The 25,746-nt window shown below is 36.8% G+C and overlaps 1 protein-coding gene and 1 pseudogene across 2 annotated transcripts in view; both read left to right on the top strand.

The window, feature by feature from the left end:
• RFX7 (regulatory factor X7) overlaps positions 1-25,746 on the top strand; it is a 164,202-nt gene that overhangs the window by 34,939 nt on the left and 103,517 nt on the right. The window lies entirely within an intron of this gene.
• LOC103245574 (hydroxyacyl-coenzyme A dehydrogenase, mitochondrial pseudogene) lies at positions 9,098-20,199 on the top strand (annotated as a pseudogene).

Below are 25,746 nucleotides of genomic sequence, written 5' to 3'. Positions count from 1 at the left end.
TCAAAGATCAGTTGGCTATATTTCTGTGACTCTTCTGAAGAGGACTGTAGAGGATTGATATATTTTCTTTTTTAAATGTTTGGTAGAACTTACCAGTGAACCCATCTGGACCTTTTGCTTTTGGTTTGGAAAGATTATTAATTATTGACTCATTTTCTTTAACAGCTATAGCCATATTTACATTTTCTATTTCTTTTCTAATTTTGCAGATTGTGTCACCCAGGAACTGGTTCATTTAATGTATGTTATTACAGTTGTTGGCATAGAGTTGTTCATGTACTTCCTTTATTATCTTTTTAATGCCAGGGGATCTGTAGTGATGTCCCATCTTTGATTTTCAGCATTAGTAATTTGTGAATCTTTTTCTTTTTTAACCCTTCTTTTCCTAGTTTCCTACAATGGAAGCTTAGGTTATTGATTTTAGGTCTTCTTTTCTAATATATATGTATTCAGTGCTATAAATTTCTTTCTAAGTACTGCTTTTGTTGTTTCTAACAAATTTTGACATTTTTTGTTTTCATTTGAATTAAAGTATTTTACAGTTTCTCTCAGTTTCTTCTTTGACCTATGCGTTATTTAGAAGTGCATTGTTTAATTTCCACATATTTTGGAATTTTTCAACTATCTTTGTTTATGATTTCTAGTTTAATTCCTCTGTGATCTGAGAGGAGATACTGTGTAATTTCTATTTTTAAAAAAATTTGTTAAAATGTGTTTTATGGCCCAGAATATGATCTGTCTTGGTGAATGTTCCATGTGAGCTTGAGAAGAATGTGCTGTTTTTGGATGAAGTGCTCTATATAAGTTCTTTATATCCTGTTGGTGGTGGTGTTGAGTTCAACTATGTCTTTCCTGATTTTGTGTCCATTGGACCTGTTCATTTCAGAAAGAGGGATGTTGAACTACAGAACTCTTCGAGTGTAGTAGTCTATTCTGTTTCTCTTTGCAGTTCTGTCAGTTTTTGCCTTACATACTTAGAAGTTGTATTGTTAGGCTCATATACATTCAGGATTGTTATGTCTTCTTGGAGCCTTCACCTATTTATCACTATGTAATGCCCCTCTTGCTTTGAAACCTACCTTGTCTGAAATTAATATGTTAACTCCTACTTTCTTTTGACTAGTGTTAGCATGACGTCTCTTTTTCCATCCATATACTTTTAATCTGTATGTATACTTACATTTAATAAAGTTGGTTTCTGTCGACGACATATAATTGGGTCTTATTTCTTGATCCACTCTGAGAGTCAGTGTCTTTCAATTGGTGCATTTAGATCATTAACATTCAAAGTAATTATTGATATATTTGGATTAATATTTATCATATTTGTTATTTTCTATTTATCGTCCTTGTTCTTTGTTCTTATTTTTGTCTTCCTCTCTTTTTTGTTTTGCCTTGTGTGGTTTTGATTGAGCATTTTATTTGATTCTATTTTATCTCTTTTATTGATACACTGGTTATATTTCTTTCTTTTGCATTTTTTAGTGTTTGCCCTAGAGTTTTCAGTACACGTTTACAACTAATCCAGGTCCACTTTCAGATAACACTATACTGCTTCACAGGTATTATGAATACCTTATAATAGCAAAATAATCCTAATTCCTGCCTCTGGTTTCTTATATTACTACCATCATTCATTTTATTTATATAGAAGCATATGTGTCCGTATAAAAGCATACATAATTCAGTACATTGTTCCTGTGATTCTTTTGAAGAAATTATCTGTTGAATCAATTAAAAATAAGAAACATTTAAAACTTGATTTTACCTGCACTTTTTCCTTCTCTGATGCTTTTTCTTTATTTACATAGATTCGAATTCTGACCTTTATTATTTTCCTTCTCTCTAAAGAATTCTTTTTACAGTTCTTGCAAGCAAGTCTACTGGCAACAAATTCCCTCGATTTTTGTTTTTGTGAGAAAGTATTTCTTCTTCACTTTTGAAAGAAAATTTTGCAGGTATTAATATTCTAGGTTGGGTTTTTTTTTTTTTTTCTCTTGACACTTTGAGTGTTTCACTCCACTCTCCTTGCATGGTTTATGAGAATCAGATATAATTCTTATCTTTGCTCCTGTATAGGTATGGTATGTTTTTCCTGTAGCCTCTTTGAAGATTTTTTCATTATCTTTGATTTTCTGTAGTTTTGAGAATTATATGCCTAAGTATAGTTTTTTTGTTTGTTTTGTTTTGTTTTTGACATTTATGTTGGTTGATGTTCTCTGGGCTTCCTAGATCTGTGGTTTGGTGTCTGACATTAGTTTGGGGAAATTCTTTTGTCATTATTGTTTCAGAAATGTCGTGTGTTACTCTTTTTCCTATCCTTCTGGAATTTCCATTACACATATGTTATGCCTTTTGTAGTTGTCCCACAGTTCTTGGATACTCTGTTCTGGGTTTTGTTTTCTTTCGTTTTTTCAGTCTTTTTTCTCCTTGCTTTTCAAATTTGGTGGTTTCTAATGAGTTAAACCTCAAGCTCAGATTCTAACCTCAGCTGTGTCCAGCCTACCATTAAGTGCATCAAAATTATACCTCATTTCTGGTAGTGTTTCTAATCTCTAACATTTCTTTCTAGTTCTTATAATTTCTGTCTATTTATTTATATTGCCCATCTGTTCTTGCAGTCTATGTACTTTATCCAGTAGAACCCTTAGCATCTTAATCATAAACATTTTAAATTCCTGGTCTGATAATTCCAACATCCCTGCCACATTGGACTATATTTTTGCTGTTTGCTGTGCTCTTGAAACTGGATTTTGCGTTTTACTGCCTTATAACTTTTTCTTTATAACCAGGTAGGAGTTACTGAATAAAAGGATCTGCTGTAAATAGGCCTTTAGTAATGTGGTAGTAAGGTATGGGAGGGGGAAGCATTCTATAATGTTATCTGGAGGTTTCAGTCTTTCAGAAAGCCTGTACCTCTGCCTTGTAAACTTCACAAGTGCTTCTCAGTCTCTCCAGTGCCCCCTTACTTGGAACAGGATAGCTAAACTGGTCTGGAGTTGGGTTTTGCCTTTTGCCCAGGTCAGTTATGCTCTGATAAAGCAGGATAGGCTCTGGTTGATTCAGTTTCTCCTGAGGGTAGAGTTATTAGGAACAGAATACTTTGGCATATTTCACAATGGTTCCTTTTCTCCTTCCCTTGCCTAAGGCGTGAAAGTTATCTCCAATATTCAGAGGAGGTTTTTCTTAAATATTCACTGGGAAAACCTGGTCAAGCTCTTGTAAAAGTGTGGAGATGCTTGAATATTGGATTCCCCTGGAGTTTATCCCAGACGTGTTCACTCTGAGCCTCTTGTAATTCATCAGTTATAGTTTGTTTCCCTGCTTTGGTACAGATTCTCATGGAGGTTTGTGCTTGTGGGTTTCTGTTCAGGCAACCTACAATTCTCTGCATTTTCCTATTGGTCTCTCCAATTTGGTGGGGCTGTGATATGACCCCTGACCTTACCACTGTGACAAATCCTAAGAAGAGTTGTTGATTTTTCAGTATTTTTCAGCTTTTTTTCTTGTAGGACTTAGTGTTGACTTATAGCTTCTTACATGCTAGACCAGAAACCAGAAATCATAGCTCTTTTTTAAAAAATTAATCTGCTTCACAGTCTTTTGTAGAGCACAAGTCCAATTTATCAGTTTTTCTTTCTATGGATAGTATGTTTGGTGCCAAGTCTAAGAACTTTGCTTCACCCTAGATCTGAAAGAGTTTATTGCTTTTTTTCTCAAATGTTTTGTATTTCTATGTTTTACATTTAAGTCTGTGATCCATTTTGACTTATTTTTTCTGTAAGGTATGAGGCTTAGCTTGATGTTGATTTTTTAAAAATTTGTTTTAATTATAGTAAAATGCACCTAAGATAAAATTTACCACTTTAGTCATTTTTAAGACACAGTTCAGTGGCATTAAGTACCGTCACATTGATTGTAGCCATCAACACTAGCCATGCATAGAACTCTTCATCTTGCAGAATTGAAACTCTGCACCCATTAAACAATACCACCTCATTTTCTTCTCCTTCTAGTCTCTGATACCTACAGTTCTACTTTCTGTCTTAGAATTTCACTACTCTAGGTACCTCATGAAAGTGAAATCTTACAGTATTTGTCTAGTTTGGGGTCTTTTTAAATTTTTAATTTGACATAGTTATTTTAATAGTACATGTATATATTTATGGGTAATGAGATATTTTGATACAGGAATGCAAAGTGTAATAATCACATCAGAGTAAATGGGGTATCCATCACCTCATGCATTTATCCTTTATGTTATAAACAGCCCAGTCATCCTTTAGTTATTTTTAAATGTACAATTATTTTTTACTATAATCACCCTGTTGTGCTAGCAAATGCTAGGTCTTATTCATTTTTTTTGGTAACTGTTAACCATCCCCACTTCCCCACACACCCCCCACTCCCACCCTTCAAGCCTCTGGTAGCCATCCTTCTCTGTCTCTCACTTTCTCCCCATGAATTCAGTTGTTTTAATTTTTACCTTCCACAAGTAAGCGAGATTGTGTACTATGTTTTTTTCTGTGCATGACTTGTTTCACTTAAAATAATAACCTCTAGTTCCATCTATGTTTTTGCAATGACAGGATCTCATTCTTTTTTATGACTGAATAGTACTCCATTGTATATATGTACCACATTATCCATTCATCTGTTGATGGACACTTAAGGTTGCTTCTATATCTTGACCATTGTTAATAGTGCTGCAGTAAACATGGGAGTGCAGATATCTCTTTGACATACTGATTTCCTTTCTTTGGGCTACATACCTAGCAGTGGGATTGCTGGATCATATAGAATCTCTATTTTTAGTTTTTTGAGGAGCCTGCAAACTGTTCTCCATCGTGATTGTGCACCAGCCACTGTGTGCCACTAACAGTGTGTGTGGGTTCTCTTTTCTCCCCATCCTTGCCAGCATTTGTTATTGAGTGTTTTTCTGTGACTGGCTTATTTTACTTAGCATAATGTCTTCAAGGTTCATTTATATTGTAGCATGCATCACAATGTTTTTCTTTTTTATGTCTGTTGAATAATATTCTATTGTATGTATCATATTTTTTTGTCCATTTATCCATCAATAGACACATGGATTGCTTCCACCTTTTAGTCATTGTGAATAGTGCTGCTCTGAACATTAGTGTACAAATGTCTGTTCTAGTCTGTGCATTTATTCTTTTTGATATATACTCAGAAGTGGAATTGCTAGATCATATGGTAATTTTAACATTTTGATGAACCACCATACTGTTTTCCATAATAGCCGGACCATTTTCCATCCCCACCAGTAGTACACAAGGATTCCACTTTCTTCACATCTTCACTAACACTTGTTAATTTTCTGGGTTTTTATATGTTTTTTCTTTTTAATGTAGCTATTCTAATGGATGTGGGGTGGTATCCCTTTTTTTTAACCTGTGAGTGTCTGATTGCTTTAGCACCATTTGTTAGAAAAGCTGTCTTTCCTCCATTTAATAACTTTCATTTTTGTCAAAACGCACTTGAGCATATTTGAGTGAGTTTACTTCCAGGTTCTTAGTAATGCTTCACTAATGTATGCTTCTGTCCCTCTGCTGATAGGAGGGTAATGACAAGCTTCATAAAATGAATTGGGAAGTTTTCTCTCATCTTCTGTTTTCTGTAAAGGAATGTGTAGAATTGGTGTTAGTTCTTAAATGTTTAGTAGAAATCTCTAGTGAAAACATCTGGGCATTTACATTGAATTTTAAAGTTTTGTTAGTCAAACTTGTGTCAAGATAATGAGAGTGAAAGGGTAAAATCACTCTGGGAAGAGAAGTGAGAGAAGATAGTTGCAATATAACTGAAAGAAGATCAGTATTTGAGATAAAGACATTTTACAGATTTCTAAGAAACAAAATTTGGGCAAAAAGCATAATCAGGCATTTCATAGAAAGGAAATATGTTCAAAAACCTACAGAAACTTGTTCAGACTTGTTAGTTCTCAGGGAAAGGCAAATTAGGACAGCCTTTTCCTACCCAATGGAATTGGCAAAACTTGAGTTTTCTGCTACTGGCAATTACAACTATCTGCTCTGAAGACTGAAGTGTTACTCACAACTTCATTTTTCTCTCTCCTTTGGTGATGTAGAAAGAACATTTAATTCAGACTAGGGAGTTGGAGAAATTAGACAGTATTTGTTGGTGTATGTGCTTTGTCTTAAATTTTTGAAACAGTCTCCACAAGTCATAGAAAACTTCCTTCTTAGGGGAAAATACTCATCTTTTGCCTTTATTGTCTTAGTAGACACCTTTATAAGTATTCAGGTGCCTTTTGATTCTAGACAATATGATCGTTTTAGATGTTTCTGTGCTTACTGCTTATTCTCATTGGTCAGTTACTTCTTTAAACTTTGTGCTTTGAGGTTCACAGATTTTTAAGCATGCCTAGTTTGAACTGTAGCAGGTTTAGAGTAAGGTGAGTGTTTGACCCTCACTCCAATTTGATTTCATTAAGTTCCTTTTGTGGTCTGAAGAGCATAAGACTAAAATAAGATTATTTGGGGTAAGATTTTAATTACATTCATATTATATTCCATTGCCATTATTACCTGAATGTAGGTGTGGGTAGATAGTATAGCTCCATAGATCATTGCCTTTTGGTTTTGATCAAATCAAAAAGGTGTTCCTGATCATTTAGTTATTAGAGTTTACCTTAGAATATTGTTAGGATCTAGACCCTCAAAGCTTTAGCCTACAATACTCTCATATTACTTACAAATACTCTGGCACTGATTTTCCCTGGGTTTGTAGGAGTAGCCTTACCTGTGCTTTTACATCAGCATTCCCCCAATGTGGTCTAGTAGTTTCTCAAGATGATCCATGAAAATAAAGTGTTTTTTTCATTAGTTTGGGAAATGATGTATAGGATAGCTCTCCAACCCACTCTCAAATGGATACAACATATGTGAGCATATTCGGGTTCGTGATCAGGCCAGGCTTTGTGGCTCATGCCGGTAATCCCAACACTTTGGGAGGCCAAGGTGGGCAGATCACTTGAGGCCAGGAGTTCGAGACCAGCCTGGCCAACATGGTGAAACCCCAACTCTACTAAAAATACAAAATTAGCCAAGCATGGTGGTACACACCTGTAATCCCAGCTACTCGGAGGCTGAGGCAGGAGAATCACTTGAACCCGGGAGGTGGAAGTTATAATGAGCCAAGATTGGGCCACTGCACTTCAGCCCGGAGCAACAGAGTGAGACTCCATCTCAAAAAAAAAAAAAAAGGTTTTGTTACAGGAAAGTGGTCCCAATCAGACTCCAAGAGAGGGTTCTTGGATTTAATGCAAGAAGTAATTCAGGGCAGGACCATAGAGTAAAGTGAAAGCAACTTTATTAAGAAAGTAAAGAAATAATAGCTCCTCTATAGACAGAGAAGCCCTGAGGGCTGCTGGTTGCCCATATTTGTGGTTTTTTCTTGATGATATGCTAAATAAGGAGTGGATTATTCATGCTCCCCTTTTTAGAACCCCTTATAGGGTAACTTCCTGATGTTGCTATGGTATTTGTAAACTGTCATGGTGTGGGTGGGAGTGTGGCAGTGAGGACGACCAGAGGTCACTTTCGTGGCCATTTTGGTTTTGGTGGGTTTTGGCCGGCCTCTTTACTGCAAACTGTTTTATCAGCAAGGTCTTTATGACCTGTATCCTGTGCTGACTTCCCATCTCATCCTGTGACTTCGAATGCCTTAACATCTGGGAATGCAGCCCAGTAGGTTTCAGCCTCATTTTACCCAGCTTCTATTTAAGATGGAGTTGCTCTGGTTTACACGTCTCTGAGAGTTTCATGATCAGTCTTGTATTATAAGGATAGGGGAACTTAATCCTTAAATTAAAATCCAGTTTTAAACAATATTAAAATCCTGGCTTATTTTATTTAACCCAGCAATTCCTAAATTTACCTGAACGTTAGCCACTTTCTCTGTGGGTTACCTACGTATATTAGGAGGAACAGTTTTCACAAAGTGTGCTTCTAGAATACTGGCGATATGTCACTAATCTATACTAACTTTGCAGTTTTCTATTTGTTCCAGGTTGTCATATGGTTGGCATCTGACGTTTTCAGATACCTTTTATACTTGACAACTGACTCCTGCCTGTGTTACGTTATAATCCCTTACTGACTATAATACATAAATGCCTTATTGTCTGTGCCTGTAGTTCTTGGTTTTAAGTGAAGAACAATAAGATAGTAGCTTAGTCACTTTTTTTTGGTGGGGACGGGGGGGCAGATATTGAGATACTGATCACTTTGCTGTCCTAGTAAAATCTAGAAAGGAATTAATCTGCATATATCATGATTAAGGGCAGTCTCCCCAAGAGATTGGCAGTTTTATATACATTTTAGATGTAAGCCCTGCAAGAATAATAGATGACCTCTTTTGTCTCTGTATGCTCAACTCTGAGACAGTCATTAAACTTTCTTTTTCTTTTTTAGAGAGGTCTTGCTCTGTCACCCAGACTGGAGTGCAGTGCCACAGTCATAGCTCACTGCAGCCTCAGATTCCTTAACTCAAACCATCCTCCTGTCTCAGCATCCCACATAGCCGGATCTATAAGCACACATCACCACACATGGCTTATTTTATTTTATTTTATTTTATTTTATTTATTGTATTTTATCTTATTTTTTGTAGAGGCAGGGTCTTGCTCTGTTGTCCAAGTTGGTCTCAAACTCCTGGCTTCAAGCAATCCTCCTGCCTTAGCCTCCCAAAGTGTTGGGATTACAGGTGTGAGCTATAGCTACTGGCCCAAACCTTTAAGTATAGCCCATAAGACATGCTGTGCCATAGACATACACGGGCCAGTACAGTAGCCACTAGTTACATGTGGCTGTTGAATATTTGAAATGTGGCTAAATCAAATTGAGATGTGTTATAAGTATAAAATACACATTGGATTTCAAAGACTTAGTATGAAAAAGATCTAAAGTATCTCAATATTTATATTAATTGCATATCAAAATGTTAATATTTTTACATTAAAATATTTTACTAAATGTAGTATCTGTTTTTTACTTATTAATGTACTAGGTAATTTAAGATTTCTATAGTTTGGATTATATTTCTATTGGATAGTGAGACTGTAGGTACTTTTCCCATGAACTCTGATAGGTTTCAGAGACTAAGCCTGACTATCCAGGTTTTCATAAAGCTTTCTGGTCTAGGGAAAAATTGTGTTACTTAGCAGTTTTTCTGTGTGGGTGTGTTTTGTAAACTTTTGGCCAAAAAACAAATGATTTCTTATCCATACATCGCTTTGAAGTAGCCCGAAAAGAGATTCCTACATATAATTATGCTTTAGGCACAAGGAGAAAAATGAAAACTCTAGACATTTCTAACTATATCCTTAATAAATTATTTTACCTATTTCCACTAATAACTCTTCTATCTTTAAAAATATATCAGTTTTGATATCTTCCTCTCTAGAGAATCATTTGAATATTGAGGAGATTAATTCATAATTTTTTTATCTCCTTAGCCTTCTCCTTTATAGATTGAAATGCTTTTAGGCTAGATTTTCTTTCCTTTGGTTCTCTTACTGCCTTGTAGAAGAGAATTTTAATATTAACTATCAAATTGGTTTTCGTATTTTTTTGCCTTTAGTTATAAGAAAACTTCTGTGATTCTTGGGTTTAAGTGGAGGACTACAAGACATTGAACTTGGCGACTTTATTTTTTGGATCATATTTGGGATATTGAACTCTTTACCGCCCTAATAAGCTCTTAACTCTAGAAAAGAGTAATAAGTCATATCTTACAAGTATACCTGTAGGGCCATTTTAGCTACAATTTTAAGAAATGTTCTCATATTAATTTATATGAGACATTGGTATAGTCCCTAATCTTCCCATTAGGCACCATTACCTATATATGCCATCTTAATGGAATTCTCATTTTAACTTCAGCTCTCTAAACCATTTCCATTTTGGTTTTCTTTTTTATAATCTCAGTTAAGCACCTAATACCATGGTCTGGTTTAATGCTTTTCAGTTAAAAAAAAAAAAAAAAAGACTTGTACGTACTTAGCATGTCACCTATTAGTGACACCTGAAGTACATTAAAAAAAGTGAAGTCACATCCCCTTATTTTTCTCAGTTTAAAGATCTGCCTTGTCTCTGACACAACTTTTTCTTTTTTTATTTTTTGAGACGGAGTCTCGCTCTTTTGCCAGGTTGGAGTGCAGTGGTGTGATCTCGGCTCACTGCAACCTCCGACTCCCTGATTCAAGCAATTCTTCTGCCTCAGCCTCCCGAGTAGCTGGGATTACAGGCATGCACCACCACGCCCAGCTAATTTTTGTATTTTTAGTAGAGATGGGGTTTCGCCATGTTGCCCAGGATGGTCTCGATCTTCTGACCTCATGATCCGCCCACCTCGGCCTCCCAAAGTGCTGGGATTACAGCACTTTTATGACTTTCTTAATGTAACGTTAGATACTAAGCCACATGGATGTGTAACTTCCTCTGAAACTATGCAGTAGGGGAAGAATTGTTTTCCCCACTGCGCAATCCAGTGATGTTATCATGCCCTGTGTTTTGGCTTCTTTTTAAATGTTTTATATGTTATAAAAACTTAACAAAAAGTTTAAAAAGCTTTTTAAACATTTGAAAAGAAAGTAAAGGCTTAAAATCTCATCTCCCAGAGAGAACAGTCATCCTTACAGATGGGTCACTGTGCGTGCAGCTATCTCATGTTTTCATTTCCTTATTTTTATGGAGATTGTTTCCTGTTCTGTAGACTAGGTAAATTTGCCTGTATTTGGAATCTGCACCTACCTCTGAAGGTTTAGCACTAGAGGGCATTGACCTTTAATTCAGCTTATTTACTGACAATATATAATGTTTCTATGACAAAGGAAGTTCCAAAATGGTAAGACTGGGGCACAAAATGTTCTTCTTGATTAAAATCCCAGTGTAAAATAGAGGCATTATTATCAGACATAATCATAGCATTTTTAACTGAATAATGGAGCCAAATAAAAATCAATATGTGACCTTGAACAAGTCATTTTTTTATCCTAATTTATAAATCAAAGGGTTAGACTAGATTTAGTTTTATGTAGCATTCATTAAGAACCTATTACATGCTTGTTATTACAGTATGGCTTTTTATATAAATGTTGAATCTTTATTTTAAAAATCTCTGGAGGAGATATAGTATGCCTCAGGGGAAAAATAATTCATCTACGTTAAGGGCATATAGCTTGTAGTTGCAGAATTGGAATTCTTCCTGTCAAGACCATGTTTTTGGTTCCTGCTATATTTACCATGGTGTTTCTTACTAGATAAATTTATTTGAAGATCTTTTTAATTTTATATGTGCAAATGCTTTCCTATTGTTTGACTTATTTGAGTCCTGTTGACTCTTTGAGCTTTTAATATTAATATCAACCTGAAAATGCTTGCATTGAAGAAAACTGGGAAAGCACATAGATTGAGACTAAAGAGAGCAGCACAATTTGTTCAGTACTCTGCCTCCCCAAAATATGTATTTTTACAATCCTGTTAGAGCAAATTAGCTATTTTTTAAATATTACAACGGTAAAATTCAGTATTTGGAGCAACCAGCAGTCACATAAGGAAAGATACCAATACGTGGAAGGACAGCAAAAAAGGAAAATAACTCATTAGAAAGCAAAAATGAGTCATTATATTCTACGCTTTCAAATAATAATCTTTCAGTATCACTCAATGGTAGCGTAAGTAAATACTGATTAACAGTGACTCAGTAGACTGGTTATAGTGACTGAATCTTTGATTTACAGCCTTCTCTTGTATATTTTAAGTTTTTCACAGTTTAAATCAACATCAGAAGGTTTTTAGATCTCAGGCTCTAGTCTCTTAGCTGTAGGTCCTACTTGGTTTATTTACTTTTCCTTTTAAAAGGATCTGCTAAGTCCTTCCCCTCTTTTAACTTTTTTTTCTTTGTCAGAGATGGGGTCTTCCTATGTTGACCAGGCTGGTCTTGAACTCCTGGCCTCAAGTGATCCTCCCATCTTGACCTCCCAGAAGTGCTGGGTTATAGGCATAAGCCATCACACCCAGCCCCCTCTTTTAACTTTTCATTGTAATATGTTTTGAATGGATACAAAAGGGGAGACAAGACATTGAACTCTCAGGTCTTTGTTATTCAACTTTAACAATTAGTTTCATAATCTTATTTGTCTGTAACTCTTCATTGGTTATTTTGAAGAGAATCCCAGACATCATACCACATTTACAGTTTGTTTGAATCAGTGTCCTTATAGCTACTGGTGGATATCTCTTAAACTCTAGATCCCTTTAAAAAATTCTTGAAGTTTTTTATTTGTTGAAGAAATTGGCTCCTTTGTCCTGTGGAGTTTCCCACAGTCTGGATTTGCTGATTTTATCTTCATGGTGCTATGTAGCATATTCCTCTTCCCCTTTATTACTATAAATTGGTAGTTAAGTAGAGATATGTTTCAGTATTTCAGCAAGAATACTTTGTAGGTGGTGGTGTGTACTTACACTGGGAGGCTAAGCCCCTTTTTCTCTAATGGAACATACTTCCTTGACTGTAGTGAACTAGATATAATGTTGCTCTAGGGAGAGATGTTTTTCTTTTGAGGGCGTCTGAGGCAAAAGTCATTCCAGGTCCCATTCTTCTGTTTCTTTATACCCTCCACTATGGCACTCCGCCTTTGAACTTCAGGTTAGGAATTGTTGGGAAGAGACTATTACCCACTTGTTGTATGCTCCTAAATTATTTAGTTAAGAATATAGAAACCAAATGACTATTCTGAATAGTAGCAAATACAGTATATCTAAAAAAGTTTTCCCATCTCTTTAGGTTTCCTGTGGTACATGTAGCCACCGTCCCTATGGGAAAGGTTCAGCTAGCATTGCTGTATCAATTTCTGAATGTATCATTGCCCTTTTGTACCTAGGCTTTCTTGAACATTCTGCAAAGACTTAATAAGTGATATTTATAACACCACAATTTTCTGGATTTTGAACTAATTCAGCTCTAGCAAGGCCATATTCTCATCCTGGGGGAGAGAAAGCAGAGTCAGAGCCCAGATGCACTTACCTCTAGCATTCCAGAATCCTGGGAAGCCCATCTTCCTGCAATCCACCCCTTGAATCTGTTTTAATACCCTTTTGACTTGTATGGTTCTAATATATAGTTTATATCAAAGACCATGATCCAAATACTTTTTTCCACACTCCTATCCCTGCCTTGCTTCCCTTTCTCTCCCTTCTCTTTCTTCCATCCTTCCTTTTATTGATCACATGTTTATAATTGCCTAATGTGTGCCAGGCAAAGTGCTAGACTTAGGAAGCAGGTTAACAAGACATAGGCCTTGTGTGCAAGGGAAGGGATGGCCCACTGGGACATTTCATTATCTATATTAAAAAAAAAAGATCACATCACACATAGAATCCAGAAAGACTCAGTCCCCAAATGTGAAAAGCAGAAGTTTAGAAGAAAATAAAATAACATTGTGAGCTCACGATAAGGAAGATTTTTAAAAACACATCAAAAGCACTTTTCATAAAGAAAAATATTTGACTAAATTAACAAAAACTTTCCTTGGACAATGAACACTTAAAAAAAAGCAGCATGCTGCTGATGGCGAGAAGTTATTTGTAACTCAAGTAATTGACAAAAGATTAGTATCTAAAGTATAAAAAGAGCTCCTATTAGTAAATAAAATAATAAAAACAACCACGTAGAAAAAGGGGTAAAGGATATGAGTAGGCAGTTCACAGAAGAAAACTTAGTGGTCAGTAAATACATTAAGGTGTTCAACGTCACTGATAAAGAAATGCGTTTTAAAACAAAATATTTCATACCCATCTGATTGGCAGAAGTCTGTCATTACCAATTTTGGAGAGGATAGAGAGAAATGAGTTTTATACACAGCTGATGGAGTAGAGATTGGCCAAAATTACCTTGAAAGGCAATTTGGCAATAATCAGAAAGTTGAAGATAAACATACTGTAGTGTATGTGCATATATTTGTGTATGTGTCCAAGAAAAAGTCCTGCAATAAGAATAACAAGATCTCCATACCAAATATTTGTTACAATGTTGTATGTTACAGTACAGAGCTGGAAATACCATAAGAGCCCATTATTAAAGAATAAATAAAGCAGTATGTTCAAACAGTGGAATACTGTGCATATTAGTTTGCTAGGGCAGCCATAACAAAGTACCACAGACTTGATGGCTTAAGTAATAGAAATTTATTTTTTACCAGTTCTGGTGGCTTGAGGTCCAAGATCAAGGTGCCAGCATGGTTGATTGCTTCTGAGTGCTGTATCCGTTCCATCAGATACAGCCCTCGGGGGTTAGGGCTTCAACATACAAATTTGGGGAGGGGTCTGGACACACAATTTAATCCACACTTCTATGTAACAGTTAAAATGGATAAACTAGAATGTACCAAAATAGATAAACTTCTAATGCCTATTAAGTAAATATTTTTTTCAAAAAAAAGAATGATACATGCAGCAGAACTTAATGCCTGTGAAGTAAACAAAACTATTATATTGTTTATAGAGATAGTCAGCATTTGTAGTAAATGTATATACATTCATGGGAATAATAACTTCTGGATAGTGGTCACCACTGAGAAAGGAATGGTGGAATGAGATAGGAAAAGATCCCATGGGGACTTTGTCTGTAAAGTTTTCTTCCTTAAGGAAAAAGTTCAGGTTTGTTCAAACTGGCTAGCAGGTACATGGGTGTTATATTATTCTTTATAACTTTCCTATATATTTGGAACCTGATAATATTTTTTAAAAAGCAAAGAAAATATTATATCAATGAATGAAATAATGTTATTAGTAGAAGTTGAATATTCATTTGAGTAATATGATCTAGTAATCAAATATCAGGCACAAATTACCTCATGATAAAGTTCATTCTTCTGGTTGAAATTAATTTTTATGTTTAGAACAACAATAAAATCAATAAATTTTTATAGCATCCTGTGTCAAAAGCAAGAAGTTTACTTTCCATACATAAAAACGTGTGAGCTTTTGAAATGACTCATTTGTAAAGCATTGAATTGCGTATATTAGGGAACTTCTTATAATGTAACACAATACATAGGATATGACATTTTGTTCTAGAGCAGTGACTTTCAACTAGGAACGTGTGGAAATAATGCGGGGCAATTTTGCTTGTCAAAATGTCTAGGAAGCACTCCTGGCATTTAGTGAACACCGTCATATGATTCCAAACATCTTATAATGCATTCGATGAACCCTTAAAGTAAAGCAGGGTGCCATCCTAAAAACATTGGTCTTTGGTTAATTTCCTTTCATGAAAACTAGAGTCTCTAAAAATTCATAAGAGCAGGCAAGCACTGTGAACAATGACTATTTCAAAGGCAACTTGGGTTACAGAGAGAAACAGAACTGATACTTCAAAATCTGTTGATTAGGCACTGGTAGTATCTAAGGGAAGTTTTTTCTTAATTTTATGATCCTAATTATTTTTATTAGGTAAAATTAATAACATAAAAATTAACCACATTAAGTGTGCGATTCAGTAGCATTTAGTAACTTTACAGTGTTATGTAGCCATCACCTCTATCTAGTTCCAGAACATTTTTCATCATTTAAAGGGAATGTGCATTAAGCAGTCACTCTTCATTTCCCCAACCCCAACCAACCACTCATCCACTTTCTATCTCTCTGGATGTAGATATTCTGGAGATTTTGCATACAGGGAATCATACAATATGTGACCTTTTATGTCTGCCTTCTTTCACTTAGCATAAAGTTTTCAAGGTTTATCCGTATTGTAGCATGTGCCGGTACTTCATTCCTTTTTATGGTTGAATAATATTTCATTTTAATAATATGTCACATTTTGTTTATCCGTTCATCCATCGATGGTCATTTGGGTTGTTTCCTCCATTTGACTTTTGTGAATAGTGCTACTATGAACATTCGGCACATTTGTGTAGAGGTTTTTGTTTGCATTCCTATTTTTATTTCTTTGGGTGCAATTGTTAGGACAAGTGGTAATTCTGTGTTTTAGCTTTCTGAAGACATACCACGTTTTTCAAGAGCAGCCAGACCATCGTTCATTCCCACAAGCAATGTACAAGGATTCCAATTTCTCCCCATCCTTACCAAAAGAATCCATTATTTTTAAGAAAACAAAGTAAATGAGTTTAAATGTCTGCATGGTGTGATTCCAAGTGTTTTTTATTTCCTTTTTTTCTGGCTACACCTTTTTAGAATTAGCCACCATTATGACTATTATTATTTTTTAAAAACATATAAAATTTTGTTTTATAGCATATGAGCAAACAAAAGTAAAAGTAAATAGTTTTCATTTAATATAAGCAAGTATAAGGTAAAAATAAGATTTGCTATGATGGACTATGAGCCAAGTCACAACCTGCAAAAGGGATCTGAAGTCAATGTGTTTTTAACAGAATTAATTATTTTATAAGAGTAGAAGCTAAGAGTTTGATTTGTCCTGGCAAGGATAGAATGTAAGAGCTTCTTCCAGTTGTACCTCCTCTATCTCAGATTGTCTTTGGGTTAAATCTAGTATCTGGTATTCACAGATATCTCTGTTTCTACAACACAAGAAATTTGAATCAAGTATATAGGAATTGTGAGTTACTCTGACTTCAGACTTGAGGACTCCAAATAAATGTAAACATAGCATTGAACTTTTGGATAGAGGCTAAACTTGGTGTTGGAAGGGATAAGTGAGAGTCTCCTCGAATATTTTCTGCAGTAAAAAATAGTTTACCAACAATTTGTTGAAATTGGGGAACAGATTCTGAAATGTTTCTAGCAAACAAGTTGTCTAAATGTTCTTTCTGTCATACTGTTGCTTACATTGTATTATATATTGTATGTGTTTGGCCCATGACTGCTAATTTATTTATTGTATCATGTTTTTGTTTGAATAAAGGTAAATATTACATGGTATTTTTGTAACGTATTTCTTTGTGAGAAAGTAGGATTAGACTAAGTTTTAATTTTTAAACACATGCTTCCTAAAATTTGTTATTTCTTTTGTATAGCCCCCCTAGATAAGAAAGCTTTATCCAGCTTCACTCTATAGTTTGATTTACAGAAAACACAATATGCTTTCTCAAGCTATATCTCTGTTGCTTAAATTTTTATCTGCTTTATTGCTGGTGTTTTCCCCCTCTTCCCTACTACTTTATATCGATAACATTCTGGTAATATGACTTGAGATGTAAATCTTGAAAGATTTAGAAGATAAGTAGTTAGCATGTTCCATAAATGTAATAGTTATGATACCACAGCACAATTATGGTACTGATATTTTGTTTTTTAAAATCTAATACCAAAATACCAGACTGATACCATTTAATTAAAATTTTTGTAAAAGTTAAAAATCAGCAAAACTGGAAGTTCAATGCCTGTTTTATCAATTATTAACAACCATCAATTTAAAAAATTAGAAAAATATTAATGTTGAGCATACATTGTCATTTGAACAAAAGTTATTTGCAGATAAAATTAGTAATATCGTTTTATTCAAAACTAAAAAATGGCCTCAGAGGCTGCCCGTCTGCTGGTCCCCACACCACATGTGCCTTCCCTGCCTGGGTCTTGCTGTCGTTGCCACCACGGCACCATGGCTTTCATCACCAGCCAGTTAATGCACTCGGGGTCTTCCTTGTCCACATCCTTGGTCAAGAAAAATCATCATCAAGCCCATGATGGTCATCAGCATCACACAGTTTGCTGCAGTGACCAGCTACACAGTAGTGTTCCTTGACCAGAGGACATCTTGGCAAAATATAAAGAGGGAATTGAGAAAAGCCTTAGGAAAGCGACAAAGAAGTTGTTTGTAGAAAACCCTAAGGCTGGTGATGAATTTGTGAAGAAAACCCTAAGCAGCATATCAACCAGCACAGATGCAATATCCATAGTCCACAGCACAGACTTGGTGGTAGAGGCCATTGTAGAAAATCTAAAGGTGAAAATCAAACTCTCCTAGAGGTTGGACAGGTTTGTTGCTGAACATACAACTTTGCCAGCAACACTTCCTCTTTGCAAATTACAAGCATAGCCAGTGCTACCACCAAACAAGACCAATTTGCTGACCTCCGTTTACTCAACCCAGTGCCCCTGATGAAACTTGCAGAGGTCTTTAAAACACCAATGACCACCCAAAAGACATTTGAATCTTTGGTAAACTTGAGCAAAACCTTGGTAAAGCATCCTGTTTCTTGCAAGGACACTCCTGGGTTTATTGTCAGCCTTCTTAGGATTCAACACCTCATGGAAGCAGTCAAGCTGCATGAATGACTTGACGTATCCAAGGAAAACACTGACACTGCTATGAAGTTAGGAGCCGGGTACCCCAGGGGCTCATCTGAGCTTCTAGATTAGGTTGGGCTGGATTCTGTGAAGTTCATCATGAATGGATGGCATGAAATAGATACGAAGAACCCCATGTTTCAGCCCAGCCCATCCTTGAAAAAGCTGATGGCAGATAAGAAGCTTGGCAAGAAGTCTGGAGAAGGATTTTACAAATACATAAGATGCTCAGCTTCTCTGGCCCTGAGAAGAACCCTTGTGAGCGCTTACCAGCCAGCACCCAAAGTGCCTATGAGAATACTCTTTGGTCAGACATTCCCTCACACAGCACAGTCTATTCGATATGCATTTTGATTGTAATCTATCTGCAGTTATTTTTACACTAGTTACAGTAGTAACAGATTCTACCATTAAGAACTAATTCCCATGTTTAGTCTGTTTATTTCTGTGTACTTTCTGAAAAGCTTTATACTGTTGGTGCCTTGGAACAAATGCTGTCATTTTTGTAAAGAATTGCCTGAATTCATTCTCTCATAAGGGGAAGATACTTGCTCTGAGAGTGAGAGTGAGAGTATATTGTGTTCATTGTTGCCGCGTGGCAGTCACAAGCCATTGGGACAGACAGGGTGTGTCTGTGGAGTGCTGCAGCAAGCAGCACCTGAATCTTGCCTTTATGAGAACATTTTGCCCCTTGCAGCTTTGAGCCTTACCCTACCTTCTGGGCACAACATAAGATGTTTTGTCTCCATTCAACTCATCATCAAGATGCTGCTGCTGCATTGATGGACTTATCTCCATGTGCTTGGGTTTGCAGTAAGAGGTCAGCTTTCCTGGTCATTCAGTTCCATAGATCGTAATAATTACTATCTGTCTGTTTTGGGTATTTTTTCCCCACAAGAAATCAGTGTTGCAAAATTGCCTATAAATGGACTCTAATAAAATACAGTCTTTTAGTCTGTCAAAATTTGAGTTGAAATAAACATGTATAAAATAAAATTAAGAAACGCCAAAATAATAAATGAACATTTAAATTATGAAATACTTAAAAGTCAAATATTATCTACTTTTATTAAGTGCAGGCTCAGATGTGTATTGGTGGTTTATTATTGAGTGATACGTGTATTTTTGTGCATATTTTTCCAGCTGCTGAAAATGCTTTCTTAACTAGTTGGAGTAATGGTAAAAAGAGAGATAATTGCAAATATATTCTTCTAACTCCTTTGTCCATAGGTAATTCCATTTCTTTTTTGATAACTTTGACGTTTTGTTATTTGAAATTTTGTTTACTTGAATTTTCATGTATTTAATTTTTAATCAAAGTTTTAGGAACTTATAATTTATTGACTTAAAAAGATATTACAAAACCTGCCGAGAAAAACCACAGTTACCCAAACCACTAACTCATTGCCTGTCAGAAAGAACTAGGTCCTTTCTCTTCTTTTACATCCCTACCTCTGTCCAGTGACAAACATTGGCCAGAGAGGAAGGGAGCCCTACTAATGGTGAAAAGTCCAGCTTCCCGGGTTATCACAGAGGGTAGAGAGTGATTTCAAAGAGCAAAGAGAAAATAGCCAGCCTAAATAGATTTAATTTCTAAGATGTCTCTTTTTAACTTTCTGAATATACTTTAAAAATATAAGTATACAGTATCAAATTTATGTTTCTTTTTTTTTTTTTAATTTATTTATTATTAAACTTCAAGTTGTAGGGTACATGTGCACAATGTGCAGGTTTGCTACATATGTATACTTGTGCCATGTTGGTGTGCTGCACCCATCAACTCGTCATTTACATCAGGTATAACTCCCAATGCAATCCCTCCCCCCTCCCCCCTCCCCATGATAGGCCCCGGTGTGTGATGTTCCCCTTCCCGAGTCCAAGTGATCTCATTGTTCAGTTCCCGCCTATGAGTGAGAACATGCGGTGTTTGGTTTTCTGTTCTTGTGATAGTTTGCTAAGAATGATGGTTTCCAGCTGCATCCATGTCCCTACAAAGGACACAAACTCATCCTTTTTTATGGCTGCATAGTATTCCATGGTGTATATGTGCCACATTTTCTTAATCCAATCTGTCACTGATGGACATTTGGGTTGATTCCAAGTCTTTGCTATTGTGAATAGTGCTGCAATAAACATACGTGTGCATGTGACCTTATAGCAGCATAATTTATAATCCTTTGGGTATATACCCAGTAATGGGATGGCTGGGTCATATGGTACATCTAGTTCTAGATCCTTGAGGAATCGCCATACTGTTTTCCATAATGGTTGAACTAGTTTACAATCCCACCAACAGTGTAAAAGTGTTCCTATTTCTCCACATCCTCTCCAGCACCTGTTGTTTCCTGACTTTTGAATGATCGCCATTCTAACTGGTGTGAGATGGTATCTCATTGTGGTTTTGATTTGCATTTCTCTGATGGCCAGTGATGATGAGCATTTTTTCATGTGTCTGTTGGCTGTATGAATGTCTTCTTTTGAGAAATGTCTGTTCATATCCTTTGCCCACTTTTGGATGGGGTTGTTTGTTTTTTTCTTGTAAATTTGTTTGAGTTCTTTGTAGGTTCTGGATATTAGCCCTTTGTCAGATGAGTAGATTGCAAAAATTTTCTCCCATTCTGTAGGTTGCCTGCTCACTCTGATGGTAGTTTCTTTTGCTGTGCAGAAGCTCTTTAGTTTGATGAGATCCCATTTGTCAATTTTGGCTTTTGCTGCCGTTGCTTTTGGTGTTTTAGACATGAAGTCTTTGCCCATGCCTATGTCCTGAATGGTACTACCTAGGTTTTCCTCTAGGATTTTTATGGTATTAGGTCTAACATTTAAGTCTCTAATCCATCTTGAATTAATTTTCGTATAAGGAGTAAGGAAAGGATCCAGTTTCAGCTTTCTACTTATGGCTAGCCAGTTTTCCCAGCACCATTTATTAAATAGGGAATCCTTTCCCCATTTCTTGTTTCTCTCAGGTTTGTCAAAGATCAGATGGCTGTAGATGTGTGGTATTATTTCTGAGGACTCTGTTCTGTTCCATTGGTCTATATCTCTGTTTTGGTACCAGTACCATGCTGTTTTGGTTACTGTAGCCTTGTAGTATAGTTTGAAGTCAGGTAGCGTGATGCCTCCAGCTTTGTTCTTTTGACTTAGGATTGTCTTGGAGATGCGGGCTCTTTTTTGGTTCCATATGAACTTTAAAGCAGTTTTTTCCAATTCTGTGAAGAAGCTCATTGGTAGCTTGATGGGGATGGCATTGAATCTATAAATTACCTTGGGCAGTATGGCCATTTTCACGATATTGATTCTTCCTATCCATGAGCATGGTATGTTCTTCCATTTGTTTGTGTCCTCTTTGATTTCACTGAGCAGTGGTTTGTAGTTCTCCTTGAAGAGGTCCTTTACATCCCTTGTAAGTTGGATTCCTAGGTATTTTATTCTCTTTGAAGCAATTGTGAATGGAAGTTCGTTCCTGATTTGGCTCTCTGTTTGACTGTCACTGGTGTATAAGAATGCTTGTGATTTTTGCACATTAATTTTGTATCCTGAGACTTTGCTGAAGTTGCTGATCAGCTTAAGGAGATTTTGGGCTGAGACAATGGGGTTTTCTAAATATACAATCATGTCGTCTGCAAACAGGGACAATTTGACTTCTTCTTTTCCTAACTGAATCCCCTTGATTTCTTTCTCTTGCCTGATTGCCCTAGCCAGAACTTCCAACACTATGTTGAATAGGAGTGGTGAGAGAGGGCATCCCTGTCTTGTGCCAGTTTTCAAAGGGAATTTTTCCAGTTTTTGCCCATTCAGTATGATATTGGCTGTGGGTTTGTCATAAATAGCTCTTATTATTTTGAGGTACGTTCCATCAATACCGAATTTATTGAGCGTTTTTAGCATGAAGGGCTGTTGAATTTTGTCAAAAGCCTTTTCTGCATCTATTGAGATAATGATGTGGTTCTTGTCTTTGGTTCTGTTTATATGCTGGATTATGTTTGTTGATTTGCGAATGTTGAACCAGCCTTGCATCCCAGGGATGAAGCCCACTTGATCATGGTGGATAAGCTTTTTGATGTGCTGCTGAATCCGGTTTGCCAGTATTTTATTGAGGATTTTTGCATCGATGTTCATCAGGGATATTGGTCTAAAATTCTCTTTTTTTGTTGTGTCTCTGCCAGGCTTTGGTATCAGGATGATGTTGGCCTCATAAAATGAGTTAGGGAGGATTCCCTCTTTTTCTATTGATTGGAATAGTTTCAGAAGGAATGGTACCAGCTCCTCCTTGTACCTCTGGTAGAATTCAGCTGTGAATCCATCTGGTCCTGGACTTTTTTTGGTTGGTAGGCTATTAATTATTGCCTCAATTTCAGAGCCTACTATTGGTCTATTCAGGGATTCAACTTCTTCCTGGTTTAGTCTTGGAAGAGTGTAAGTGTCCAGGAAATTATCCATTTCTTCTAGATTTTCCAGTTTATTTGCGTAGAGGTGTTTATAGTATTCTCTGATGGTAGTTTGTATTTCTGTGGGGTCGGTGGTGATATCCCCTTTATCATTTTTAATTGCGTCGATTTGATTCTTCTCTCTTTTCTTCTTTATTAGTCTTGCTAGTGGTCTGTCAATTTTGTTGATCTTTTCAAAAAACCAACTCCTGGATTCATTGATTTTTTGGAGGGTTTTTTGTGTCTCTATCTCCTTCAGTTCTGCTCTGATCTTAGTTATTTCTTGCCTTCTGCTAGCTTTCGAATGTGTTTGCTCTTGCTTCTCTAGTTCTTTTAATTGCGATGTTAGAGTGTCAATTTTAGATCTTTCCTGCTTTCTCTTGTGGGCATTTAGTGCTATAAATTTCCCTCTACACACTGCTTTAAATGTGTCCCAGAGATTCTGGTATGTTGTATCTTTGTTCTCATTGGTTTCAAAGAACATCTTTATTTCTGCCTTCATTTCGTTATGTACCCAGTAGTCATTCAGGAGCAGGTTGTTCAGTTTCCATGTAGTTGAGCGGTTTTGATTGAGTTTCTTAGTCCTGAGTTCTAATTTGATTGCACTGTGGTCTGAGAGACAGTTTGTTATAATTTCTGTTCTTGTACATTTGCTGAGGAGTGCTTTACTTCCGATTACGTGGTCAATTTTGGAGTAAGTACGATGTGGTGCTGAGAAGAATGTATATTCTGTTGATTTGGGGTGGAGAGTTCTATAGATGTCTATTAGGTCTGCTTGCTGCAGAGATGAGTTCAATTCCTGGGTATCCTTGTTAACTTTCTGTCTCGTTGATCTGTCTAATGTTGACAGTGGAGTGTTGAAGTCTCCCATTATTATTGTATGGGAGTCTAAGTCTCTTTGTAAGTCTCTAAGGACTTGCTTTATGAATCTGGGTGCTCCTGTATTGGGTGCATATATATTTAGGATAGTTAGCTCTTCCTGTTGAATTGATCCCTTTACCATTATGTAATGGCCTTCTTTGTCTCTTTTGATCTTTGATGGTTTAAAGTCTGTTTTATCAGAGACTAGTATTGCAACCCCCGCCCACTTTTTTGTGTTCTCCATTTGCTTGGTAAATCTTCCTCCATCCCTTTATTTTGAGCCTATGTATGTCTCTGCGTGTGAGATGGGTCTCCTGAATACAGCAGACTGATGGGTCTTGACTCTTTATCCAGTTTGCCAGTCTGTGTCTTTTAATTGGAGCATTTAGTCCATTTACATTTAAGGTTAAGATTGTTATGTGTGAACTTGATCCTGCCATTATGATACTAACTGGTTATTTTGCTCGTTAGTTGATGCAGTTTCTTCCTAGCCTTGATGGTCTTTACATTTTGGCATGTTTTTGCAATGGCTGGTACCAGTTGTTCCTTTCCATGTTTAGTGCTTCCTTCAGGGTCTCTTGTAAGGCAGGCCTAGTGGTGACAAAATCTCTAAGCATTTGCTTATCTGTAAAGGATTTTATTTCTCCTTCACTTATGAAACTTAGTTTGGCTGGATATAAAATTCTGGGTTTAAAATTCTTTTCTTTAAGAATGTTGAGGCCGGGCGCGGTGGCTCAAGCCTGTAATCCCAGCACTTTGGGAGGCCGAGACGGGCGGATCACGAGGTCAGGAGATCGAGACCATCCTGGCGAACACGGTGAAACCCCGTCTCTACTAAAAATACAAAAAACTAGCCGGGCGAGGTGGCGGGCGCCTGTAGTCCCAGCTACTCCGGAGGCTGAGGCAGGAGAATGGCGTAAACCCGGGAGGCGGAGCTTGCAGTGAGCTGAGATCCGGCCACTGCACTCCAGCCTGGGCGACAGAGCCAGACTCTGTCTCAAAAAAAAAAAAAGAATGTTGAATATTGGCCCCCACTCTCTTCTGGCTTGAAGAGTTTCTGCCGAGAGATCTGCTGTTAGTCTGATGGGCTTCCCTTTGTGGGTAACCCGACCTTTCTCTCTGGCTGCCCTTAAGATTTTTTCCTTCATTTCAACTTTGGTGAATCTGGCAATTATGTGTCTTGGAGTTGCTCTTCTCGAGGAGTATCTTTGTGGCGTTCTCTGTATTTCCTGGATTTGAATGTTGGCCTGCCCTACTAGGTTGGGGAAGTTCTCCTGGATGATATCCTGAAGAGTGTTTTCCAACTTGGTTCCATTTTCCCCGTCACTTTCAGGCACCCCAATCAGACGTAGATTTGGTCTTTTTACATAATCCCATACTTCTTGCAGGCTTTGTTCATTTCTTTTTCTTCTTTTTTCTTTTGGTTTCTCTTCTCGCTTCATTTCATTCATTTGATCCTCCATCGCTGACATTCTTTCTTCCAGTTGATCGAGACGGTTACTGAAGCTTGTGCATTTGTCACGTATTTCTCGTGCCATGGTTTTCGTCTCTTTCATTTCGTTTGTGAGCTTCTCTGCATTAATTACTCTAGCCATCAATTCTTCCACTTTTTTTTCAAGATTTTTAGTTTCTTTGCGCTGGGTACATAATTCCTCCTTTAGCTCTGAGAAATTTGATGGACTGAAGCCTTCTTCTCTCATCTCGTCGAGGTCATTCTCCGTCCAGCTTTGATCCGTTGCTGGCGATGAGCTGCGCTCCTTTGCCGGGGGAGATGCGCTCTTATTTTTTGAATTTCCAGCTTTTCTGCCCTGCTTTTTCCCCATCTTTGTGGTTTTATCTGCCTCTGGTCTTTGATGATGGTGATGTACTGATGGGGTTTTGGTGTAGGTGTCCTTCCTGTTTGATAGCTTTCCTTCTAACAGTCAGGATCCTCAGCTGTAGGTTGTAGCTGTAGGAGATTGCTTGAGGTCCACTCCAGACCCTGTTTGCCTGGGTATCAGCAGCAGAGGCTGCAGAAGATAGAATATTTCTGAACAGCGAGTGTACCTGTCTGATTCTTGCTTTGGAATCTTCCTCTCAGGGGTGTACTCCACCCTGTGAGGTGTGGGGTGTCAGACTGCCCCTAGTGGGGGATGTCTCCCAGT

Source organism: Chlorocebus sabaeus, chromosome 26, assembly GCF_047675955.1.
Source record: "Chlorocebus sabaeus isolate Y175 chromosome 26, mChlSab1.0.hap1, whole genome shotgun sequence".
NCBI classification, from domain to species: Eukaryota; Metazoa; Chordata; class Mammalia; order Primates; family Cercopithecidae; genus Chlorocebus; species Chlorocebus sabaeus.
Note: the sequence above shows the minus strand (reverse complement) of the source record. Positions and strands in the feature narration are given on the sequence as shown.